The following is a 26946-nucleotide window of genomic DNA, read 5'->3' on the forward strand; positions in this document are numbered from 1 at the left end:
TGGCTACAAGACCACACATTAGCTTTCCACTCTGATGCTGTCTTATCTGCCCAAAGTAGGTGCAAAGCCCATCCCATTATCATTCTCATGCCAGGCCTTTGATTCTCTCTGTATCAGCTGAAGATTTATGGTTGGAATATACCAGAAACATGGGGATCAATGACTCATTTAGGTAGGAGCACAGATGAAAGGTTCACTATATTTCAATAAGTAAAGCTGGAGAGACAATGAGAGGTAGATAGATACCCAAGAAAACTTTTGAGAGTATGATAATACAGATTTTTGTGTGTGTGTATGTGGAGGGGGGAAAAGAAATGAAAGGGTAGTCCAGACATGGTTTAATTGATATAGGGAACTTTCTGGGAGAAACCTCTACCAAATTCAATATGCATTTGCTTTTCAACTTATAATAATCTCAGAGAGTTGCCCAGGGGTAGAGGTAAAGTGACTTGACCAGGGCCACACAGCTTGTATATATCAGAGACAAGGCATGAACCTAGTTCTTTCTGACTAAGACAGTCTCTTTACTATAGTGCTCCTGAAAGAATTATATCCTCAAAGTATAACAGAGAATAAACAATAAGATTGATACCCTATGGAGACAATTTTGTCTTTGTTTCATTTTTCATGTCCAGAAGAGGCAGCCTGGTATATTAGAAAGATCCCTTCAATGGAAGTCAGGGGGTCTGGATTCACATTCTAATTTGGTTGCTTGTGTAGTGTTTGGAAAATGACTCAACCAGCCTCAGTTTCCTTACTTATATAATGAAGGAATTGAACTAGATGATGTCTGGAGTTCCTGATGTCATGGGGAAAAAACAAGTTCTGAATGTCCCTCTGTTAAAGAATTAACTCTCACACACATTGTGATCAGAGATAGTAAAATTTTTATTTGGCACAAGGGAATATGACTTAGAGGAGCAGTCTAAGACTGCAGATCCTGGGGAGGAATAAATTTAAGACATCTTCCTCCCAGAGCCAGAGGGAAGACAATGCTTTTATAGTGGGATAGATAGGGGGAAAGTTACAGCTGTTGGGGAGTGGGGATGCTTGCCTAACTAGGGATTATTGTCACCATCTGGTTCTAGTCAGGTAGTATCTGGTTGATTAACTGCCTTGTTTTCCCAAGGTAAGAGTACCTTCTAACTGACCCCAGCAAGTTGATCACTGGTCTACCTCTCACAGAAAGAGCCTCCAGCTGGGCCCAAACCCATCACTACATTGAGAGTACTAAAGGTATTTGATTCTACTAGTCTAATAGTTAATCAATGAACCATCAGGCATTTAATAAGAGCTTACTATATGCCAGATACTGCACTAGGTGCTGAGGAAAGAAACACAAAGAATGAAACAATCCTGACTTGTAGGGATATTGTATTTTAATGGGTGGGAACTAGGTGGTAGATTAGAGATAATATTGCATTTGGAGTCAGAAAACTAGAGTCTGAATCTAGCCTCTGATCTAATTTGATGACCCTTTGGCCAAATCAATTAAATTCTTTTTGCCTCAGTGTTCTCACCTGTAAAATGATGGGAGTGGAAGAGGGCAGGAAGGATGACTGATGTTGCATTCTCTTGGAGAAGATGGGAGGGGATGCAATCAAAGGCATGTATAGATAGATGGTTTACCTTTGGCCAGGAGAAGGGCCACCTCTTGTTAGAGACTGAGGGAAAGGAAAGGATAGGGAATGATATGAAAGGATTTTGAATTGAAAGGAAGGGAAGAAGAGGGAGCATGTGTTAAAGGGTATAACATTTCTTAGGAAAGTAAGAGATTAGAGAATCTATATATAACAAGATGTTGACATTTCCATCCATAAAATATTTTCTTTAAACAGCCTGCAAAACCCAAGTTGTTTCGACTTCAGCCAAACCTAAAAGAACTAAGTATCTATTTATATTGAGATATCTGATTCGGAGAATGTTGCATGTTTGTGTTTTCTTTGGTTTGAGAAAATGTTAAACTGGTCCTTGAGAGCTAACAAATAAACCTTGTGTCTTTGTACAGAAACTGAGGCACAACATGAAAAGCCCGTAACATTCTCTCTCTCTCTCTCTCTCTCTCTCTCTCTCTCTCTCTCTCTCTCTCTCTCTCTCTCTCTCTCTCTCTCTCTCTCTGAGGTTATCATTAACAGAAATTCAATATTGGGCAATGAAAAACATTGCCTTTTGACTCATGTTAAGCTTTACAACTACATTAAAAAAACACAACTCTGAAAATGCCCAAAATATCTTTTAAAGAAAATCATCACTTTAAAAGAAAAACAGAGATGCAGGTGGTGATATCCATTTATAACGATGCCCAGTTAAGCAGTTGAGAAAGACCATATGTTGTTTTCATCTCAAAGCTAATTACACCTGAATGATGTGTTTCCAGTGAGCGTACTCGACTCACCGGCAATCTGAATTTAGATTGTGGAAAGATCTCTTTAAGTTACTATATTTTTATTATATGATCAGGAGGATGACTGAATGTTAGACACATAACTACAGAGACCTCAAAAGTTATCCATTATAACCACTACTTGTAACACCTTTTACAATATTTCTAGTTTTCAGCAATGTTGTCAGATGCCTTCAGTGAGGATGAACACAGCATCAAGGTCAGCTACTACAGTGATGGTAAATTATTTAACTTGAAAAGACTACAAGCCAAGACTAAAATGGAGGGAGAGTTGGTGCATGATTTTTTTGTTCACAGATGATTGTGCACTCAAAATGCAGACTCTAAAGCTGAGATGCAACAAATTATGGATTGATTCTCTGCTGCTGGTGCTAATTTTGGTCTAACAATTAACACCAAGAAAACAGAGGTTCTCCACCAGCCAGCACCACAAGACACATATGTGGAACTATTGGTTACAGCAAATGAAGAAATATTGAATACTGGAAAAGTTCATTTACCTTGGGCATATTCTTTCTAGTCATACACACATTGACAATGAGATTGATGCCTGCATTGCCAGAGTTAGCTCAGTGTTTGGGAGGCTCCAAAAGAGAGTGTGGGAGAGACTACCAAACTGAAGGTCTATCAAGCCATTATGCTCACCTCATTGTTGTATGTCTTTAAAACCTGGGCAGTATACCAGTGCCATGCCAGGAAATTGAATCAAGTCCATTTCAATTGTCTTAGGAAAATTCTGAAGATCAGCTGCCAAGCTAAGGTATCAGACACTGAGGTTCTTTCTTGAATTGAACTGCCAAGCGTTCAAACTTTAATGCAGAGAGAACAACACTGATGGGCTGGCCATGTGGTTCAGATGCCAAACATATGTTTGCCTAAAATATTATTTTACAGAGAACCAACATGAGGCAAGGGCTCAGATGGAGGTCAGAAGAACAGATTACTCTTAAGGATACTCTTGCCTTGGCTGAATATGTATGCAAGGTCTCTCTGAAGAACTTTAGAATAGATTTCATGGTATTGGAGACACTGGCAAAGGACCACCCAGCATGGTGTTTTTGCATCAAAGAAGGCACTGTGCTCTGAGTGAAGCAGAATCATAGTAGCTCAAAAGAAACATGAGATTCACAAATTTAAAGACATCTCCACTCCAAATGTTCAAGTGAACTATTTGTGCCCAACCTGTGGTAGAGTAGCCTGAGCTCACACTGTACCTTGACTCCAACATAGTGATGTCATTTTGGTCCTCTTTGAGAATGAAGGACAACTGACAATTTTTCTACCTGGTACTCATTGAGTTTCTCTAAAAATTCTTTCTTCTCCTTCTCCTTCTCCTTCTCCTTCTCCTTCTCCTTCTCCTTCTCCTTCTCCTTCTCCTTCTCCTTCTTCTTTTTAGTGAGGCAATTGGGGTTAAGTGACTTGCCCAGGGTCACACAGCTAGTAAGTGTCAAGTGTCTGAAGCCGGATTTGAACTCAGGTCCTCCTGAATCCAGGGCCAGTGCTTTATCCACTGCACCATCTAGCTGCCCCCGGATGGACTACTTCTTGAGGAAGTCTATACCTTATTAAAACAGCTCTAATTATAACATTTTTTCCTTATTTCTGGCCAAAACCCACCCTCTTGTGGCTTCCAAAGTTCCATCCTAGCTTTGCTCTTTGGAATTAAGCAGAATAAGGCAAATCCAAAAGTCAAATAACAGAGGTTAATTCTTTGCCACGTGGACCACAAGAGTTTCATTAAATACACAATTATAACATTGTTACTAAGGATTTGCATTTCTATATGTTAATAATGTAAAAAGTGATTTCCTCATTCAAAAAAACTCTCATAGGTAAACAGTGCAAGTATTATTGTTTTCCTTTTGAAATAAGAAAATAGGCACTGAAAGAAAGGTTATATGGCTTGTCTGTAATCCCATAGCTACAGTAAGGAGCTCTTCTGGGACTACCAACTTGGAGCATCGAGTTATCAGAAGGTCTTCCAGAATGGTAGTTTTCATGTTAATAACCCCCTGCTTCAGGGAAGGGAAATATTTTAAGTCATCTTCCCACTGTATAAGTTAATTTGAAAAATGCTCAGTAACAAATTTTCAGAGTTGGAAGGGAAGTCGTCTGTCTATGTGATCTGACATATTTTTGAAAAATAATACCTACCACAACATATGTGACAAGTAGTCATTTAGTCTTCACTTTAAGACTTTGAAGAGGCACATTTCACTTTTAGATAGCTCTAATTGTTAGGAAGTTTTAGTTTAGTTTTTATATCAAGTTTAAAATACGCCTTTGCAGACTCCTCCTGTTACATTTAACTCTGTTACCTTTAGAGAGGCCCCCCAAAGCCAATTCTAATCCATTTTCTAAATACCTCTTACTTGAAGACTGTTATAGTATATAAAGGTATATCAAGCACTAATGTTCTGTAAGAAATGAAGTTGATGGTTTAATAAAAAAACAAACAAACTTAGGAAGAAATATATGAACTGATATATCATGAAGTAAGCCAAACAAAGAGAACAGTACTATACTGATAATACAACACTAACAGCACTTAAAGACAAACAACTTTGAAAGATTTAGGAATTCTGATCAGTAGAATGACCAGTCACAATTGCAAAGGACCCATCACAGATGCAGATTGAAGCATATTTTCTTTTCTTTTTTATCCTCTTCCTTTCTTTTATTTTCCTTCTCCTTCTCCTCATACTTCTCCTTTTCCTTCTCCTCCTTCCTCCTTCTTTTTATTCTTTCTTCTTACATGGCAAATTCTTGTAACGATTGGAATGACGCCACCTGCTAGAGACTTAGTGTAGAAAAGCTCCGTCATGAAGCGAAGGTCTTTGAGGGCAAGACCAGGAGTCTTTTCTTTGGCGTCAGGAAGTGGTGTCTGCTTGTGGGAGGAAGAAGGGGGGAGCCTGGCGCTCTGACTGGGGCTCTTTCCTGAGGATGCTGGTGGAGAAGGGAGCTAGAAATGCGCTCTCCCTTTAATAGATAGGAATCTAGGCCTTTCTCTCTCTCTTTACCAAATTCTTATTCTCCTTAATAAATGCTCAAAAGTCTAACTCTTGCTGAAGCTTATAATTTATTGGCGACCACTCATTAGATATTTTATACAGACTAGCTAGAAATTTTAGCTTTAACAGATGGCTGACCACGAAGAAGAAAGCTGAAACTTCCATCTTCTGATCTTCCCGGAGGGTTAGAAATTTCCCCTACCCTGTCCCTTTAAATCAGAAGTACTGCTGAATTGCCTGGTGTTTTCCCTTTAAATTTTTTCAAATGGACCTTTTAAACTCCCTAATTATCCTATTTTTGATTTTAGTCTGTTTAACCAGACAAATGGGAGATAAGATCATGTTAATGCTTTGTTTTTGTGGATTTTCTATTTTTATTTTTGTTAGAAGAGCCAGCAAGGTGCTCACACAAGGGTGCTCCCCCTCTCCCAGCCATGCCTTTTCAGTGGAACCTCTGATTTCTGCAGCTTTTCCAAATTCTAACACTAATTGTTGCTTTAATTTTGCATGCTTGGAGGTTTCTCTAGAAGCTTTTAATCCCCTAGAATCTGGGGAAGGGGAACGCAGGCCTGAGTTTGATTCCCAGGCTGTGCACCATGTGGGAGAGGTGGTCCCCTCCCCTTCTCTAGGGACCCCACCTCCTCCCCCTCCTCTCCTTGATTCTCCTGCCGGGGAGGTCACGAGATCTAATCCACCTTTCTCAGGTCCTGATCTTGCACATGCGCAGCTTTCTCTACCTGCATTTTCGGCCCTACCTCAGCTGAACTGTGATTTTGAGACAACCTTAGAAAACCCTTTAAATTCCACATATGCTTGTTTTGTTCATAATTTTGCTAATCTGCTTTTGTCTTTAATTATTAACCTTATAAAGCATTTGTATGGTGAAAGGACTGACAGACAATATAGAGGGGTTAAAGAAGAAAAACTTAAGCTGAATAAGAATGACAATCATAGTTCAATACTCCGCTTCTTTTACCATAGAAGGGTACATATTTTACAGAAATGTAGAAGTAAGCAGCAAGGTATTGATATGAGTATTGGGGATTTTAGATATCGGAATCAAAAGTGTTCTAACTTTACTCAGAGTATTAATGTCGGTTCAGAGGTTACATAGGATTTCTATGCTATTACATCTACATTTTGAAATTAATGGTATGGGTCTATTTTCATAGAGATTTTTATGCTTTTGAGATTGTGTTTTATACTTAGCTTTTTTTTTTAAAAGAGAATATTTGTAAAAACTTTTTATAGTCATGTGATTAAGTTTATATTTTATAATATACTTATTAATATTAAGTACATATTCATTTAGATTGCCCTAGTTTGAATTTCATTGTCTTTTATTGTTCCATGTGTATTTTCTTCTATTCATTCATCTATCTCTATTTTGAAACATTGCAAGATGGTTTTGATTTCATAATACAATGTTTTTTGTTTGTTTGTTTGTTTTTTTGTGAGGCAATTGGGGTTAAGTGACTTGCCCAGGGTCACACAGCTAGTAATTGTTAAGTGTCTGAGGCCAGATTTGAACTCAGGTCCTCCTGAATCCAGGGTTGGTGCTCTATCCACTGTGCCACCTAGCTGCCCCCATAATACAATGTTAATTCTAGGAGTATTGTGCTCCCATATTCTGAGTTGTTTGTTTTTGTTATTTTTTTTGTCTCAACTGATTATTTGATCAAACTCTTTAAAGCATTTCCCTGGCAAATTGGTTGCCATGGCAAGTATATTATTTTTGATAAGCATATTCAAAAAAAAAGAGGGGAACATTTGTAAAATTTTACTTTTTTTAAAAAAAAGTTTTCTTTGAGATTGTGTTGTGCTTTAACTTGTATTTAAATATGCTCCGATTTTTCACAAAAGTAATTGTATACTTAGTATAAAAATAGGTATTATTTGAAATTATTGCATAATTGTATATTATATTCTGAGTACATTCACATTTTTTGCAATCATTTATTATCCTCAATTTTTAAATCCATATGAGACTTGGATTATGGGAACTTATCATTTAAGACATTAATTGCCTTCATTCTGAGTTATCAGATGCCAGTTGGCCAAGATGCCATCCAATCACAAGAGGAATACATGCAAGAGCAGACATTGAACCATCACATAAGGGGAGACATGCATGAAGTCAAGGTATGACCGAGGGAATGGCTTTTGACAAATGTTGAGGCTGGATTCTCTTGGTTTAATATTTTATTTTATTTTTCCCCACAATACTGTACAGATGGCTGGAAGTTTTGATCCCACCCATCTCATTCTTCACCTGGCTTCTATGCCCCCTCCTACATGCCTGATGCCATTGACATCTCAATCCCATGCATCTGATTAAGTCTGACTCAGTTTCCTCCAATATGTTTGGTGGCATGGACATATATTCCATCCACCTATTTTAAGCCTGGCATACTGCATGGGCAATATATATTGCTCAAGTGTGGAAATGCTCATATCCCATCATTTCTCTGTTCTTTTATGGTAACCCCCATAATTATCTCAGGTGTCATGATAAATACAGTGTTGAATTTGGCCTTGACATCTGTTACCAGTTATATTAGATTTTAATTTCTCATAATGGCATGAGGATAATTAGGCAGATGATGCAAAAAGTGATGAAAGAAAGATAAAAATTATTTTTAGAAATTAATATTGCAGCAATTGTCTTCTCAATTTACCCCCCCCCATAAGGGGGGACTATAGTAATAGTAATTTTAAAGAATGTTTCAATTTTTGTTTTATTATATGTTTCATGTGCAACAACTAAGATTCTGAATTCCCTTAGACATGTTTTTGAGAACTTTAATTGCTTGATTTGATTATTGACAAAGCTATTTTAAAGTTGTGTTAAGCTCAATTTTGTAGGAAAGTATCCTGGCTGATTACCAGCATCCACACATCAACCCCTGAAAAGACTACACCTAGAGGACATCTGAGAAAAGACTTTCAGAAACTTTAAATGAACAGTTTTGTTTTGTTGTTGTTGTTGTTTTTCTCTTCTCTCTTTCTGTTATAATATACACCATCTGTAACATGTACTCTCTGCAGAGGCCCTCCCTTTGCAAGACTAATGTCAAAGCGCTGGTTCATGAGGACAAAAAAAATTGCCCCTCTGGAAAAAACTTTCCTCTCTCCCTTTTCTATATTGTTATTAACATATTGTTAGTTAGCATAGGTTATTATATTCTGTTATTTTTGACTGTTTCATCAAGGAAACGCCCCGTTTCTTGAAGAAATAAAGTGGGGAACTGTAACAATTGGAATGACGCCACCTGCTGGAGACTTACTGTAGAAAAGCTCCGTCATGAAGTGAAGGTCTTTGAGGGCAAGACCAGGAGTCTTTTCTTTGGCGTCAGGAAGTGACGTTTGCTTGTGGGAGGAAGAAGGGGGCAGCCTGGCGCTCAGCTCTTTCCTGAGGACGCTGGTGGAGAAGGGTGCTAGAAATGTGCTCTCCCTTTAATAGATAGGAATCTAGGCCTTTCTCTCTCTAACAAATTCTTATTCTCCTTAATAAATGCTTAAAAGTCTAACTCTTGCTAAAGCTTATAATTTATTGGCGACCACTCATTAGATATTTTAGATAGTTTAGGTAGAATTTTAGCCCTTTAACATTCTGGATTTTGTTTTGCTTGACTATGCATATTTTGTTATTCTTGCCTTCCCAATGAGTTCAGGGAGGGAGAAAAGAAAAGGAATTCAGAACCAAAAGTTAAATTAATGAAGACAACTATCATGTTGAACATTCCTTCTTCAGGCTAAGCATTCCTCATTCTTCTAATCTATTTAGAATTTTTCCCTACCTAACATGTAAAAACCAATTGTAACATCAATTTTTAAATCTTTGTGTTCCAAATTCTCATCCTTCTTCCTTATCCCTCCCTTAAGAACTCAAGCACTCCAATATAAGTTATACATGTATAGTTGTGCAAAACATAGCAGACAAAAAATACTTTAGAAAAAGGAACTAACTACAACAACAAAATATACTTCCATCTGTATTGAGGTAACATCAGTTCTTTCTCTGTACATGGATTGCATTTTCCAAAAGTCCTTCAGAGTTGTCTTGGATCACTGTATTGCTGAAAATAACCAAGTCCTACACAGCAGATCATCTTACACTATTACTGTTATTTTGTATACAGTACATTTCACTTTGCATAAGCTCGTGTAGATCTTTCCAGGTTCTCATTCTTCTAATGCAGTGGTATGAAGTCTTCCTTCTCTATCCTAGTTGTCTTTCTTGGGACTATCTTTGCTTTGTCAATGTCAATATCAATGAATCAATCAAAATTCATTAAACATCTTCTATGTTCTAGGCCATATCCTTGCTAATACGTGGAAACAATCACTAACTGTGTGCTCTGACCAAGAACAGAGGGAGGATTTCTTTCTTAGTCTTTGACACTATAATGTAGCCTGAGATCATATTAATTTTTGATCACTACATCATACTCTTGATTCATTGAGCTCACGCTCTACTAAAAGAATCAGATAGTCAAACAATAAGTATTTATTAAGGGTCTACTAAGTGCTGGGAATACAAAGAAAGGCAAAAAATTGTTCCTGCTCTCAAGTAACACAGTCTATTAAGGGAAGTAATATGCAAACAACTATGTACAAACAAGAAATATACAGCATATGTTGGCGACAAATACAGAGGGAAGGTATTGGGATAAGCGAGAATCAATCTTCTCATAGAAAGGAATAGTAAGGATCCAACTGTTACTGGAAAGCAGAGTATGTAGGGGATGGAGAAAAAAATGTATAAAAAGACTATACGGGTAGGAGAGGTACTTTTAAGGGCTTTGATCACCAAATAGAGAATTTTATATTTGATCCTGGAGGTGATCGTGACCCACTGGAGTTTATTGAATAGGGGTATGATGTGGTTAGAACTGTGTTTTAAGAATATTGTCCTGTCTTAGACTTGTGACATTGGTTTTTTCTCTGCATTTATATGTATACATAAATATGCATATTTAGTGAATTTGCATTTCATGTATTAAATTTCACCTTTTCAAACTCACCCCAGTGCCCTACTCTGTCAAAAGCTTTTTTGCATCCTGAGTCAACCATCTAGCATGTTAACTTTGTAACATCTGCAAATGTGATAAGAATGCCATCTATAGCATAGGCAAGTCACTGATAAAAATGTTAAACAGTACATGGTCAAAAACATATTTCTTGGAGCCCTCCTGTCAAGTTGGCATCAAACTATTAATGACCACATTATTTAACCATGCATCCAGTTCCATTTTTCCATTTGTATATCCCCCACATTTTTCTATCTTTTCCACAAGTATAGCATGGAATTCTTTATCAAAAACATTGCTGATGGGGCAGCTAGGTGGCGCAGTGGATAGAGCACCAGCCCTGGAGTCAGGAGTACCTGAGTTCAAATCCGGCCTCAGACACTTAACACTTACTAGCTGTGTGACCCTGGGCAAGTCACTTAACCCCAATTGCCTCACTAAAAAAAACCAAAAAACAAAAAAAACAAAAAAACATTGCTGAAATCTTGGCAAATTATATCTACTTCACTCTCTCTATCAATAAGTTTCATAATCTTGTAAAAACCAAAATCATTAGCTTGGCATGATCTGTTCCTTTTCTTGTTTGTTTTTGTTTTTTTGTTTCTATTTCTGTTTCAGATAGAATCTCTTTATCTTGCCTTGGCTGAATGTACAGCAGGAACAGATTAGTACAGAAGTTTTATCTTGCTCTGCTTTTTCCAGCCTGGGTCAGCTTGACCATCATTATTCAGTCTAGTGATCCTCTGCTTTCAAAGATTCACCATGTTAGATCCAGAATTAGGGAAGACACCTGATTGGCTTTAACCATACTGCATCCCAACCCCTCAAACTCAATTAGGAATTACAAGGCATGACTATTTCTGGTTGTATCATCTGTGCTTCATGAAGCCATATTGGCTCTTTGTGGTCACTACTTTCTTTCTTACATGTTAATTATTGCTTCAAAAATACATTCTTGGGGAGCTAGGTGGTGCAGTGGATAGAGCACTGGCCCTGGATTCAGGAGGACCTGAATTCAAATTTGGCCTCAGATGCTTGTGTGACCCTAGACAAGTCACTTAACTCTCATTGCCTTGCCAAAAAAATTCATTCTCAAACTTTGTAAGGATTTAAAGAGAAGGCCACCACTGATGTGTTGTTTGCAGTCTCTGTTTTCTTCCCTTTTTTGAAAATAAGGAAATCACTTTCTTTTCTCCAGCCTTTCCGTAATGGAATTTCATTGTCAGTGGCTTAGGAAAAATCTTTCAATACTGAAGTAAAAAAGGTGGCAGAGTGGATAGAGTCCTGGACTTGAAATCAAGGAGACCTGAGTTCAAATTCTGTTACATATGATTAATTGGTGTGTGATTATAGTAAAGTCACATAACTTCACTAAGCCTTAATTTTCTGCCTGGAAAAATAGCATCTACTTCACAGGGTTATATGAGGATCAAATGAGATAACATGTATAAAGTGTTGTGTAAACCATAAAAGTGCAACATATATAAATATATATATATATATATTTTAAGTTTTTTTCAATTTTTGCAGGGCAATGAGGGCTAAGTGACTTGCCCAGGGTCACACAGCTAGTAAATGTCAAGCGTCTGAGGCTGGATTTGAACTCAGGTCCTCCTGAATCCAGAGCCAGTGTTTTATCCACTGCGCCACCTAGCTGCCCCTGTAACATATATTTTGGCTATTGTTTTGTTAGCCCACTCAAAGATATAGTCCATCCATGACAAGTAACTTGAATTCATGATGAATAATTAGGAATTTCCTTACTATTTCCTTATTCATGTTGGGTTTCACATCCCTATTAGTCAATTCTGTTCTATGCTTTCCAATTCAATAGTCATTCTCTTTGGTAAAGGAAATATAAGTACTTTCTCATAGTGAGTCATGAACTGACCCTCAGTTTCTTCTTAAATGGGGACAATAAAGAAATTAATACTTATAGAACACCTCTGATGTGTTACTTTTTCAACTTGTTCTTACATCCCTGTGTTAAGCCCCCTCCCCCGGAGAACATCTATATGGTGATCCATGTCTATAGCTCATAAGCTGTAACTAGTTTGCTTTACCTTAACCATAGCCAGGAACATCAATTAGCTCCTGCTATTTACTAATATGGCATAGCAAAAACAGTAGGAAGAATACATACCACCACCACCTCCAACTGACCTGAAGTTCCACCCCCCCCCATAGATATACACAATATTCATAGGAAGATCACATTAAAACTTAGAATATAACGGTAGTGAGGCAAACAGGTAAGATTCATGTATGGAAAAGTTAGCCCCCAATTCCGGAAGCTGCAGGACCCGGACATAGTTTTCCACCTCTTCAACGAAGAAGAGCTCCTCTTGGTTGTAGCATCTCTGTTGGACAGGTGGCTAAGTGCAGTTACCAGGATCTGCTTCTTTCTATTTTCTGGTTCTTTTCTCTGCTGCCAGGAGTCATCTTGAAGGTGCTTCCACTCTTAGATGATTCTCTTACTGCATTTTGTGTGTTTGGAATAGTGTCTCTGCTTCCCACTGTATGTAGTTCCCCCTTACTGTTCCATCACCTCGCACATATATATGTAACTGATATGACTTTATATATATATATATGTATATATATATACACACATATACACACACACATGCACATATATATACACACATACGCACATATATATACACACACATATATATATACACACATACACACACACACACACACACACACACACATATATATATATATATATACCATATAACTTATGGAAAAAAATTCCCTCCTTTCTCTCCTCTTATTGATGTCATCATCAGGTGTTCTCACAATTTGCAATGTTTCCAGTGCTCCAACTAGAGTTTCTATTTCATCCAAAATGTAGCTATTCTCCCAGAAATGTGGCTAATTTGTTTGCTCTTATAATTGTGTTACATTTTTGTCTGGGAGATGTCCCCAGTTTATAAAGGTATCTAGGGATCTAAGATTCATCTATTAGTGTTAAACACCTCCTTAAAAATTCTGCTTTCTGTGGCAACACAAGACTCAAATAAAAATATCACAGGACCCCATTTCAAGAGCATTGAAAATAGCAATTCCCGGGGCAGCTAGATGGCGCAGTGGATAGAGCACCCACCCTGGAGTCAGGAGTACCTGAGTTCAAATCCGGCCTCAGACACTTAACACTTACTAGCCGTGTGACCCTGGGCAAGTCACAACCCCAATTGACTTACTAAAAAAAAAAGAAAGAAAATAGCAATTCCCTCCAAACCCACACAGCCTTAATTGAGGTAAGAAATCACTTTGAAGAAGGGAACCAACTTCCTTAATCCCACCAACACCAACTGCTGACCAACTGACATCTATAGGCAGATAAACCCAAAAGCCTGAAAGTGGCAATACTGCTTCCCTAGACCATTGACTCTGCCTCCAGTCTAGCTCTAGTGAGCATCCTTCCAAGTAACTCCTGTAGAGAAGGGGTCTGGCAACCACATCCATATGTGCTCCAGCCATAGCTTTTTGAAAATCAGAAAATAGAATTCTTGACACCAAAATCCTTGGCATCATCAAAATATTCAACCTCATAAGTTGATAAGACTTTATCAATAGAAATAAGGTTAAAAATCTGTATTACCCTCTGCTTCCCTCTATACTTTAAGGACCATGGAACCTTTCTATATGACTTGTGGCAGAAACATATTTTTATGGGTTTTTTCTCTCCCATTAGGAAATGGACGCCTTGAGAGGAGGGTCTGCCTTACTTTTATGTTTATATCCTTAATGCTTATCACATAGTAAGTGCTTAATAAATGTCTTTTAATTATTTCATTCATTCAACAACTGAGCTGGGGAGGAGAATTACAGCCTCCTTCCTTTACCCTTGTCCTGGCTATCTCAAAGGATTGTTCACAGAATCATAGGATTTGCAAACTATATCCTTTGACCCAGAAATATCACTACTAGGTCTGCATCACAAAGTGATCATAAAAAAGGGGAAAGGACCTACATGTAAAATATTTATAGCAGCTCTTTTTGTGGTGCCAAAATTGGAAATTGAGGTGATGCCCATCAATTGGGAAATGACTGAATAAGTTGTGGAATATAAATGTAATGGAATACTATTATGTTATAAGAAATGATGAGCAGGCAGATGTCAGGAAAAAGAAACCTGCAAAGAGTTTACATGAACTGATGCAAAGTGAAGTGAGCAGGACCAGGGGCTGTTGTACACAGTAACAGCAACATTATGTGATGATTAACTGTGAATGACAGCTATTGTTAGCAATACAGTGATCCAAGGCAGGTACAAAGGACTCTTGTTGGAAAATGCTATCAACATTTAGAAAAAGAACTGATGGAGTCTGGATTTAATTTCACTTTTTTTCATATTTTTCCCTTTAGTTTGTTTCTTCTTTTACAACATGACTAATATGGAAACATTTTACATGATTGCAAATTTATAACCTACAGCAAATTGTTTACTCTTTTAAGGAGGGGGGAGAGAGAAAATTTGGAACTCAGATTTTTAAAAATTTGCGTTAAAAATTGTCTTTACATGCAATTGGAAAAAAATACTTTTCAAAAGAACCATAGGATTTGAAAATTGAAGAGATCCCAGGATTCATGGAATCCACATTTTGGGAGAAGCTCAGCTGCTGTATTATTTATACAGACAAGTTTCAACTAAATACCATAAGGGACATATGAAAATATGAGATACATTACTGTAAGAAGGAAAGATTTCAGGGCAGCTAGCTGGCACAGTGGATAGAGCACTGGCCCTGGAGTCAGGAGTACCTGAGTTCAAATCCGGCCTCAGACACTTAACACTTACTAGCTCTATGACCCTGGGCAAGTCATTTAACCCCAATTGCCTCACTTAAAAAAAAAAAAAAAGAAGGAAAGATTTTCTGGAATACTATTCAGGTGAGCATGATTCCCTATTTCTTTTTTTCCCCTTTAAGAAGTTTATTTTTTTAAGTGGTGGTAAGCGATCAGATATAGGTTATACACTTGCAATTGTGTAAAACATTACCATATTAGCCATTTTGTATATGAAAACTTGAATAAAAGAAAAAAATGAAAGAAAGTGAAAGATAGCATTCAGTCAACATCAGCTCTTTCTTTGGAGGTAGATAGTAAGCTTCATTATTAGTCCTTTGGGATTGTCTTGGATCATTGTATTGCTGAAAATAGTTGTCATTCACAGTTCTTCACTGAACTATATTGCTGTCACTGTGCACAACATTCTCCTGGTTCTGCTCACTTCACTAGCCATCGGTTCATACAAGTTTTTCCAGGCCTTTCTGAAATCATACTGCTTGTCATTCCATATAGCACAATAATATTCCATCACACTCATATGCCACAACTTGTTTAGTCATTCCTCAGTTGATGGGCATTCCTTTGATTTCTATTTCTTTGTTATCAGAAAAAGAACTGCTTCTATAAATGTTTTTTGTACAAATAGATCTTTTTTCTTTTGGGGGGATATCTTTGGGATAAAAACCTAGCAGTACTATTCCCAATTTCTAAGAATCATTTAGTAAGTGGATTTTCCCCACAAATGCCAAAAATAATAGTTGATTTAAAACAGCCTTGAAATGAATAATCCAGCTATCTGCCAACCTTTCTCCATTATCCCATCTTCAAAACAATAAAAACAAAACACTATCTCACCTTTCCCTTGGGAAATCACCATGGATTAAATGTAAAATGAATATAAAATTAGAAATATTTTTTACTTGTCCAGAATAAACTTCCTCTCACTCAAGAGGCAATAGGTGCATAGCTATTTAGTAATGCTTCATTGTGGGTTTTCAAAAGAGTTTCGCCACAAAGCAGTTTTCCAACTTGGATCTCAGAATAAAAATTATATCCTTTAGTCTGAAATAATCTCATAGACTTGTTATTTGAGAGCTGGCAGGCCCAAGACAACCTTTGTAACCATGCCTGCTAACACAGCACAAATGGAAGAGTGGATTTAGCAGTCCTTCAGGTAATCACTCCCTTAGAACCTCAAATGTCATCACAAAACTGAATAATTAAAGTACCAAAGGAGATTTTCTGCTCTGAATTATGCAGGTTGACTCCTTAGAGTAATCACATTGACTGGATGCTTGCCAAAACCACATTCAGCCACAGTCTACATGCTTAGTAAATAGCTTATGGTTTATGTTCATTCAAACACCTTAAGTGAGCTGTGCTTAAACCTTGAAAAGAATATAGTAAAATTGAGATGAGTAGAATCTACTTTAAAAGAAATTGTCATCAGAACCAAATGAGTTAATGTATGAAAAGCTCTTGGTAAAACCTTAAGGTACTAGATAAACAAGAGGTATTATTATTAGTGGTATAATAATAATAATAATAATAACAATGTGTTCATAGCTTTTTATGAATCTTCAAAATTCATGTTTCCAAAGAATTGTTTTCTTTTCAAATTATTTTGTGAAAGGAATAAATTGTTTTCTCATCTCTCTATTGAATCACAGCCAGATGAACAAGCTAGTTTCATAGAAAGACATAAGGAAGTGAGGCTGTAATATGAATGAAAAATTTAGTCACTAAACATTTACAATGTGCCTGGCAGTGTGTTAAGTTCAAGGGATACAAGTTCAAGGCAGTCACTTACGTTACTATCTAGCAATTTATATGTAAGACGAACCTTGCCCTCAAGGAGATTGCTTGTAATGGGTAAATACTTTTCTATTTACCTATTCTAGTTGTGTCTCAATTCATCAAGTCTCAAGAATATCTATGAGTTCAAAATTGCCTCCACATATTAGGACTTCTGATTCATCTTTTATTTACATCGAGTATGTTGGTCAATAAAAACTACTATGTAATTGGTGGGTCAAACGTGCTCACAGTTTATTGAGACATCCAGGAGATAGCCCCAATTTTCAGTTTTTGTGGCTCAATGTGAGGGCAAGAGACTAAAAATTTATCTTTCTTGTATAAGTAGGAGCAGGATGCTAATGGAGAGCAACTTCTGAGATCAGAGACATGTGGCATCCTATGGTTGCTAAGGCAGGGAAGAAAATAAATATTCTTGGCCTTTTGATTCGGGCCTGATGCAGAGCAGTTTACAAAGATGTAGGCACTTAAATCAAGTTGAATTCAGTAAGTATTTTGTTCTATTTTGTGTATTCATGTGGGTCATGCGTTTTATTACTGTTTTTTTCTTAGTTTTGATCTCCTGTGAATTATTGGTCATCTTAACTTCTATACTCTTTCCTACTTTGCTCCTCTTTCTCTAAATGATATCTAGATTGGAAGCTATCTGTGAACACTATTTCCTTCCCTTTTTAGCTTGATTCTCTCATGTTCATCCTTGCAATATTCTGGGCAAATATATATATATATATTTAGTGAGGCAATTGGGGTTAAGCGACTTGCCCAGGGTCACACAGCTAGTCGGTGTTAAATGGTCTGAGGCCGGATTTGAACTCAGGTACTCCTGACTCCAGGGCCAGTGCTCTATCCACTGCACCACCTAGCTGCCCCCAAATATATTTTTTTAATCAACTTTCTTTGGTAACACTATGGTGTCATGGAAAAAGTGTTGGACTTGGAATCAGGTAGAAGTTGGTTAAAAATTGGCTTCTAATGCTTGCCAACTATATGACCACGAGCATATCACTTATCTTCTTTGATCCTTATTTTCCACATCTGCAAAATGGTGCAAAATTAAAAACATTTAATACCTAACTGGGGCTCTTACCAGGTTCAAATTGCATAGTACTTGTGAAGCACTATCTAAATATCAACATTTGTGATTAGATATATTCTATCCCCAGAAAAGGGTCTAAAATGAGATTCCTATATTGTAAGCCATTATACAAAATTACAAATCTAATTCTAGGATATTATCTCCTTTAGCACATATATGCTTTCCAAATCCTCCTCTGCCTTCTGAAGCTGAAGCCATCAGTGGATAGGAATTCAATTCAACAAGCAAATGTTGTGTCTATTCTATGTCAGGAACAGTGATGGATTTTGGGAACACAAAGTTAAAATGAAACAATCCCTGCCATATCTCTGCATGAAGGCATGGGTTAGGGTAGTAATGGTAGTAAGTATAATTTGGGGGTATGGTTCTGGACTTTAAACCAATGCTGAGAAACTTAAGGCAAACTGTCAGAAGACTCCGGACTCAAGGAATTTAAATATCAGGAGAGTAGAAGGTAAAAAGTTAAACCAGGAAAAAGAGCAGGAAGGTAATAACCAGGTCTGGAATTTGAATCATAGAGTTATAGCTCAAAGGGAACTAAGGGGCCACGTAGTACAATCCTCACATTTTTCAGATTAGGTAAGTGAATCCCAGGAAGGATTATTGACTTTCCCAAAGTCACCAAAGTAATAAAAATCAGTGACAGGATTTGAACGTTGTCTCCATAGACAGCATCCTTTGTACCTGATCATACTTCTGAAGCTTCTCTCTAAGTGAGGAAAAAGGGTAGAGACACCTTTCTTATTTGGCATCTGAGGAAGCTAGAGCCTAGAAAGGTTAAATAAATTCACCAAAATTGCACAGGTGTCAAACAGCATGGCAGAGTGCTGAATTTGGGTAGGAAGACCTGAATTCATATCCAACCTTGGCCACTAACTAGTGGTGCAATCCTAAGCAAGTGACTTAACATAAATCTGTTTCAGTTTCCTCATCTGTAAAATGGGGGTAATAATAGAAGCCACCTCCCTGGATTATTGTGAAGATAAAATGAAATATTTGTAATGTGTTTTGCAAACCTAAAAGCACTATATAAATAATAGCTGTTACTATTATTTCATCCAATTGTGTGACCAAGGTCATCATTTGATCTTTTTGAGCCTTAGTTTCCTTTTCTGTAATTGATGCTAATCTCGGTAATACCCACCTCAGATGAGTTGTAAGGCTCAAATGAAACAATATAAGTGAAACGTTTGATATACTTGGAAGTGCTTAGATAAATGTACATTACAGTTAGAAAGCAGTAGAACTCAGATTGCAAACAAGGTCCAGTGTTCTTTAATTGCAGTGCTACTTTTTTTTTCTTCGAGAAAGTGCTAGAATAAGTGAAGTGATAAAGTTTCTAAAGACTCTGGAAGGGATGGAGTCTTAAGACACAAGAATGTTTAAGCTTATCATTGCAAAGAATTAAAAAGGCAGGCTGTGTTTGCATAGTGCCAATACAGTAGAAAATGGAATTTTAATTGCATCTCTTATTAAATCTAGAATTACACCCTTACTTTCTTGTTCCTCTGCCTGACTTATTGCTTGGTAAATTATTCTAAATAAAACTCAATAAGAAACAAAGTTGATCATTTTAGATTCATAGTTTCTCATGCTTGGTAAAATATATTACAATTTCTTTCTTTCCTGAGTTCTATGTCCCTCTTATTAGAATTCTTTTTTAATGAGCAACCAGATTAATTTTGCTGCTTTAAAATCGATGGGACTCCATTGGTTGGATACAATATACTGGAGGAAAGTCAGAAGAATCTGTCTTTATAGTGGGTCCAAAGGGATAATGGATCATGGGAGATATACTTTATTTTTAAAAGCACTGAAGAACTCATGACCACATGGCATTATGAACTTTATTCAGGAAATATTGCTAAATAGTCAATGCTAAATAGAAAGCATAAGTAATTTGGTGGGCCAAACCCACCTACACTGGATGCTTGATCCCCTAAACATGGCAATATAGTCAATTAGAAGGGAGGGAGGGATAGAATCAGTGGTTTTCTGCCCTGCACTTCCAGATGGTTGATCTAGTAAATGATTGATTTGTCCAGAGTATAAGCCATTTTTCTGTAAACTTACAGTTCAGATTCTATATACTTTTGCCCCTTACAAATTCATATATGGGAAAACTTTATCTTTTTTCTAAAACAAGTAACATCAAAGAGTCGGAGGTAGTATAATGGAAAGAGCCATGACTTCTTGGGTCAGGGGACTTGGATTCAGCTCTTAGGTATGCTATTTATTACTTGTATGACCACAGCTAAATCACTTCAAGTTTCTGAGCCTCAGTGTACTTATCTGTAAAATAGGCTAGCCTGAGATGCTACATGGATTTTGTAAGCTCCTCTTTGTAACAAGGAGCCAGGCTTTTCTGTTTAAAGCAAAGTGTGAAGTTTTATGTTGCATATAGAGTCATTTACATAAACAAGTAGAATCAGATATTTCCTGACTGATGTTGTTTTGTCCTTATATGGTCTATTTTTATGGTGGTCACATAAACACATGTTGGCATTAATTGTTTATAAATTCTAAATGTCCATAAAATGTGGTTTCAATTCTAGAAGGTTTGCATTTTGTGTGGGTTTGGGTTCTGTACTCATTCCGGTTTATTTTGTGCATGCAAAGACCTTACTAATAAACATCTAATTCCTCACTTGTCAGCGAAACCATGTGCCTTCCCATCATGCGATAAACATAATTTCTGGTGATAAATAGCATTTTGGAGTTGGAAAATTTGAAGTATTGTAAAACATGCTCATCTCTTTTTATAGCAGAGCTAAGGATTATATTGAAACTTGTCTTCTTGACTTTCAGTCTAGCACTTATTGTTGATCTGCCCTACAATTGCTCTTGAGAGTACAGTAGCCAAGGCGCCAATAACTTTCTTTTCTCAATCATCTTTCTCTTTCCACACACACTATTCAACAAGGAGGAAATCTGGCATATTGGAAAGACTCTAGAGCATTTGAAGACTTCCCCCCTGCAGAATGGGCTGATGGGAATAATTTGTTCCAGTGGTCATGAAAGCAGCTTGTGGAGCCCTTCGAGCTTGGTCAGTCATTGAACCCATCAAGGTCACCCACTACATCCTGGGTTATTGCCAATTGTTTTGACTTTTGTCCTGCCACTAGACTTTGAAGACTCTGGGAGAGAGTGAGGCTGATGACTTTGTGTAACCATCTCACTTAAATTGAGTTCACAGGTTAGTCAAAACAGCTCCCCACATCATCATGGGTCCACTTCAAAAACTAGGGATAAACAATAGACAATATTCTAAAAGAAAAAAAAATTAAAGGATCATCCCTATAGGAAGTGTCTGTTACACAAACAAACACAGTGGAAAGTTTTGGGCCTAGAGTGAGAGGAAATAGGTATGAAGTCTGGCTCTGCCAGATCTTCTAAGTTCATTCATCTGTAAAATCGAGGACTATGGGGGCAGCTAGGTGGCACAGTGGATAAAGCACTGACCCTGGATTCAGGAGGACCTGAGTTCAAATCCAGTCCCAGACACTTGACACTTACCAGCTGTGTGACTCTGGGCAAGTCACTTAACCCTCATTGCCCTTCAAAAACAAAAACAAAAACAAAATTGAGGACTGTGTAGAGGATCTTTAAATCCTATAAGTTAGCAATCCAGTATATTAATAAATCACATCAAATAGCAGTGCATATGGAGGGAAAATATTGGAGCATTCTCCCTTTGACTTCTTTTCATTTTCATTTTCATTTGTAAACAGTTAAAGGGATAAAGCTGTGGAGGGGTCTTATTTCTAAACACATAAGAAATTAAACTCTCCTAGTCTATTTTATTTATTTTTTTTGGTGAGGAAATGGGGGTTAAGTGACTTGCCCAGGGTCAATAGCTAGTAAGTGTTAAGTGTCTGAGGCCAGATTTGAACTCAGGTCCTCCTGACTCCAGGGTAGGTACTCTATCCACTGCACCACCTAGGTGCCCCTCCTAGTCTATTTGCTACCTTGTATACAGAGATCTTTAAGAATCAGATTTACAGAGAACCTCTATATATTCTCAAATATTTAGACACTTAACAGCTTCCTTTTTAATATGGACTTGGAATCAAAAGATTTGTATATTTACTAGCTGTGTAACTATGGCTATATCTCTTAACCTCTCTGGGCTTCCCTCTTCAACTACAAAATAAGGTTGATAATGCACATATTACCTACCTTACAGGATCAGTGTTGGGAAAGATTTTGTACAACTCAAAGAGATAACAAAATATGGGAAATTTTTTCTTTCTTCCATCCTTCCTTCCTCTGTCTATCTGTCTGTCTTGTCTGTGTCTTTTTCTTCTTTCCTTCCTTCTATTCTCCTTTCCTTTCTACTGGTACTGGTACTGGTACAGGACTGATCTCATGGTAGGCACATTGCTCTGATGATCATACAGTATTTCTTGGGTGCATTACTCCACTGGTTTTCTTCACACACATAGTCGACAATCCCTGGTTTTATCAGGCATATCTGTCAACTTGAAGGCCTGATTTCTTTGATGATCTATTTTGACCACTGAAAAACTTTAGGTTCTCTACATAATCTTATTGACTATTCCTTGAAATTCATCTAAATTCTTTACTATATTAATAAGAAAGCAGTGCTTTTGTATAATTTTGATTATAATGATCAAAGTGTCAAGTCCCACAACAGCAGAGCATTTATGTTATGTATTCACATGTTCATCACCTTGGAAAAGGGAATTGATGAGGAAAATGATTCTTTACAAGACTGATTCTTTTATATTTTTCTCTAGCAGTATGTTAAATATTATGTGGCTATATGAATAAGCAGGCAATGACCCAATAACTTAATCATTCCCTGTCCTTTTAGATATCTTATTAATTAAAATTCCCAACTATATTATTTTTCTGATAGGTCTTATTTCTCTTTCTAATTGGTTAGTAATTCAATTTATCCTTCCCTGCCTGGAGTTAATATATCAGAACCTTCACAGCCTTTGACATCAGAGAACCCCTCTTCAGATCTCAGCTCCATCACTTAGGAGGCTGCATGTTTGTAAGCAAGTCACTTTCCTTTTCTGGGTTTCAGATTCCTCCTCTGTAAAATGAAGTAGTGAGTCCAGGACAGGTCTCTAAGGTCTCTTCTAGCTCTAAAACCTGTGGCTCATCCAAATTGAGATCCAGTTAAGTTTCAAAGTTCACCGGACAAGAATAAACTGCATGAGACCCAATGTCTGTGGTCCATAACGGTTCCTACAGTTGGATGAAATCCTGGATAGTTTTAGTAGCTGCTGAAAAAGTATCAGGAAGGTTAGGACGGTCTTTCCTACCCTTCCTGCCAGCACTAACGTAGCATTCTGATGTGCCTTTTTTGCTATCCAGGAATAACTATTAGAGCATTTTATATTTTTGGATTTGGCTCAGAAAGAAATGCTCTGAAACACCACTGAATTGGCTAGTGCATGAAGACCTTTCCCCAACAAAAGGGACATGACTGTGCAATAAGTTTAGTAGGAAAGTCTAACTATAATGGGGGTTGATGCCATATTATTGAGTTGAGCTGACTCAATGGGGTTGTTGTGGCTAGTGTAGTAGCCAACAATGAGTATAGAATAACATTATATTATGATTCTCTCTTACCCAAGGGTCCATTCCATCAGACATTAATGAATCAGCTGTGTCTAACTGCATACTTTCCCAATGTTGATTCAATACAAGGCAGGAAAATCCATTCATTAAGGATGGGAAACAAACGAACAAACAAAACAAAATACTCCTTTTTTCATCAACAGATCAGTGAATTAATGAATATTTTTTAAAGACTCCTTGTGTCCCAGGCATTGTGCTAGGCATCAAAGACACAAAATACAAAAGTTAAATAGTCCCTACCTTCAGGAAGCTTCAATGATTTGTGTATTGGGAGAGATGCTTTAGCAGACAATTGGGAAAGCTGTATCCCCAGAAAGCCAGAGTCTGGGGAATAGCTTCAGATAAACTTTGTTCAGATCCACCCAGCTTCTTTTTGTTTTGTTTTGTTTTGTTTTTGTTTTTGCGGGGCATTACAATGGTCATTATAATTTGTTTTGTTTTTGTGGGGGCATTATAATGGTCATTATAATCAAATAATCTGCATGCATATTAGGAATAAATGTATGTGTGTATGTATGTATATATATACATATATGTAGGTATAGGTATAGTTATAGATGTAGGTGTAGGGATATGCACATAATAAATTAAAGTGCTTTAAGTGGGAACACTAGATGACTAGGAACCATGGGGAATCTCATGTTGAAAGTGGACTGAACTTTGAAAGAATATGGGATTTCTAAGGGGTAAAGGCAAAAGAAGAGAGTGCATTTGAGATATGGAAGAGAGCTTTAAAACAGACAAAGAGATGTGATATGGAATATTGTCTAATGAGGAACAGCAAGGGGACTAGTATTGTTGTATCAGAGTAATATTCTAGAGCTCACATATTTCACTGAAACTAAAATATTCATTATTTTTTATCAGTAATATCCAAGCATAATGGTGATTACTGAAAAAGAAAGAGTTCTTGATTTTTGAGCAGATGCCTTCAAAGTTTAAAAAATGCCCAAATATCACTATATTTTGTGCTATATAAATCAAACCTTTAAAATAAAAACCTTCCCTAAAACTGTGTGGATCTGGGGGCAGCTAGGTGGCACAGTGGATAAAGCACTGGCAGTGGATTTGGGAAGATCTGAGTTCAAATCCCATCTCAGACACTTAACAGTTACTAGTTGTGTGATCTTGAGCAAGTCACTTAACCCTCATTGCCCCACAAAAACCAAAACAAACCAAAACCAAAAAAAAAAAAAAAAGCCGGGTGGATCTGAACAAAGTTTATCTGGCTTTCTGGGGATACAGCTTTCCCAATTGTCTGCTAAAGCATCTGCTTTTGAATGATCTCTACAGAGAATACACAGGTCAGTATTTTTATCCAGAGAGATCGATATTGGCCTACATCCTGCATTGATTTTTTTTTTTTTTAGTGAGTCAATTGGGGTTAAGTGACTTGCCCAGGGTCACACAGCTAGTAAGTGTTAAGTATCTAAGGCCGGATTTGAACTCAGGTACTCCTGACTCCAGGGTAGGTGCTCTATCCACTGCACCACCTAGGTGCCCCTCCTGCATTGATTTTTATCCTGCAATGCTATCTTCTTCCTAAACCCAGAGATTATTTTATTATTATGCAATTCAGACATTAGAAAGAAAAATCTCCTGAAATCATTGCATATAATTTTCAATGACATCCCACCCCCACCCTCTCCAAATTAGCAATGTGAGGTTTGAGGATTCCTCTTGGAATTCTTTTCAAATTCCAAGAGAAAATTTCAGTGCTGCTCCAAGGTTGAATTAATTCAGTTTCACTAGTGAGATTATTGTATAAGGTAGTATTGTAGTCTCCAACCAGGTTCTATCCATACAATCTTTGGTATCTGGTGAGTGATAAAATGGGAAGGGTGGCATTTAAAAGGTCTCTGCTTTGAGAGATATTCAGAAAATGGAACTCAGGGAGCCAGCACCTTTCCCCTCTCCAGATGGCTGGCCAATCCTGAAGTAGCCTGGCAATTTGCCTGGCACTACTGGGGCAGAGATGCAAATTAAGTAAGTGCACCTGCTGGCACTGAGTCTAGGAAAACAGAGACTGTGTCTCCCGTAACAAGAGACCAGAGTCAGATGCAGTCTGCTAAAGGAGCTGGGAAGGTCTTAGGAGACACGAGCCAACGTGCTCTGAATTCCTGAGTCACCTCAACTGACTGGACCCTGGCCGACATCAGAGGTTTTGCCATGAGTGGAAAACCTTGGACACACGTCCTTGCCAGCTTTCCCACTGTGAACATCTGGAGGGGGGTTAGTGGTCACTGGGTGGCTAATGCTGGTTCTGAGCAAGCTAGAAATCTGAGCGTGCTGATGCTATTTACTTTGTTTTTCATTTATAAGTCTCATTAAAGAACTGTATACAACTCTGCCTTTGTAAATCACTGTGAATTGAATTTGGTATGACAGGATGGGGTAGGGAGCGAGGGAAAATTACCTTATGAATTTTTGAAACTTTGAAAGTATTTGTTCTAAAAATTGTACAATTATAACATCATAAATTTAGAACTAGAAGAGGCCTTGGAAAGTTGTTGTTGTTAATGATCATCATCATCATTATCATGATTATTATTACCCCCAAAATATTCATGCTCTTGGATGTGACTGAGAATAAATATCTTTTTTTTTTTTTTTTTGTGGGGCAATGAGGCTTAAGTGACTTGCCCATGGTCACAGAGCTAGTGTCAAGTGTCTGAGGCTGGATTTGAACTCAGGCCAGTGCTTTATCCACTGTGCCACCTAGCTGCCCCCATAATTTTTTTGAATAAATTAATATCTTAATTTCAATGAAATGTATGTGAGCCATTCTATTACTCCAAGTAGTTTGGAGGTCATGCCATGTGATTTGATTAAGTAATTCACTTAAACATTAGTCATATTAAGAAGCTTAGAAATCATTTATAATTACATAGGGCCAAGGAATAAAATCCCAGTAGCTACCATAGTCAGAGGGAGGTTCTGGGATATGTGGCTGATATTTCAAAACAACTTGTGGTGTTGAGTTGTGATATTGTAGGAGGTGGAAGTTAAGTAGGGGGACTTAGGAACAATTAGTTGGGTTATTGTGCCCCATGACTTTTTTTTTTTTAGTTGGGGCAATGGGGATTAAGTGACTTGCCCAGGGTCACACAGCTAGTAAGTGTTAAGTGTCTGAGGCTGGATTTGAACTCAGGTCCTCCTGAATCCAGGGTC

The sequence above is a fragment of the Dromiciops gliroides genome, chromosome 6, assembly GCF_019393635.1.
Source record: "Dromiciops gliroides isolate mDroGli1 chromosome 6, mDroGli1.pri, whole genome shotgun sequence".
NCBI lineage: Eukaryota > Metazoa > Chordata > Mammalia > Microbiotheria > Microbiotheriidae > Dromiciops > Dromiciops gliroides.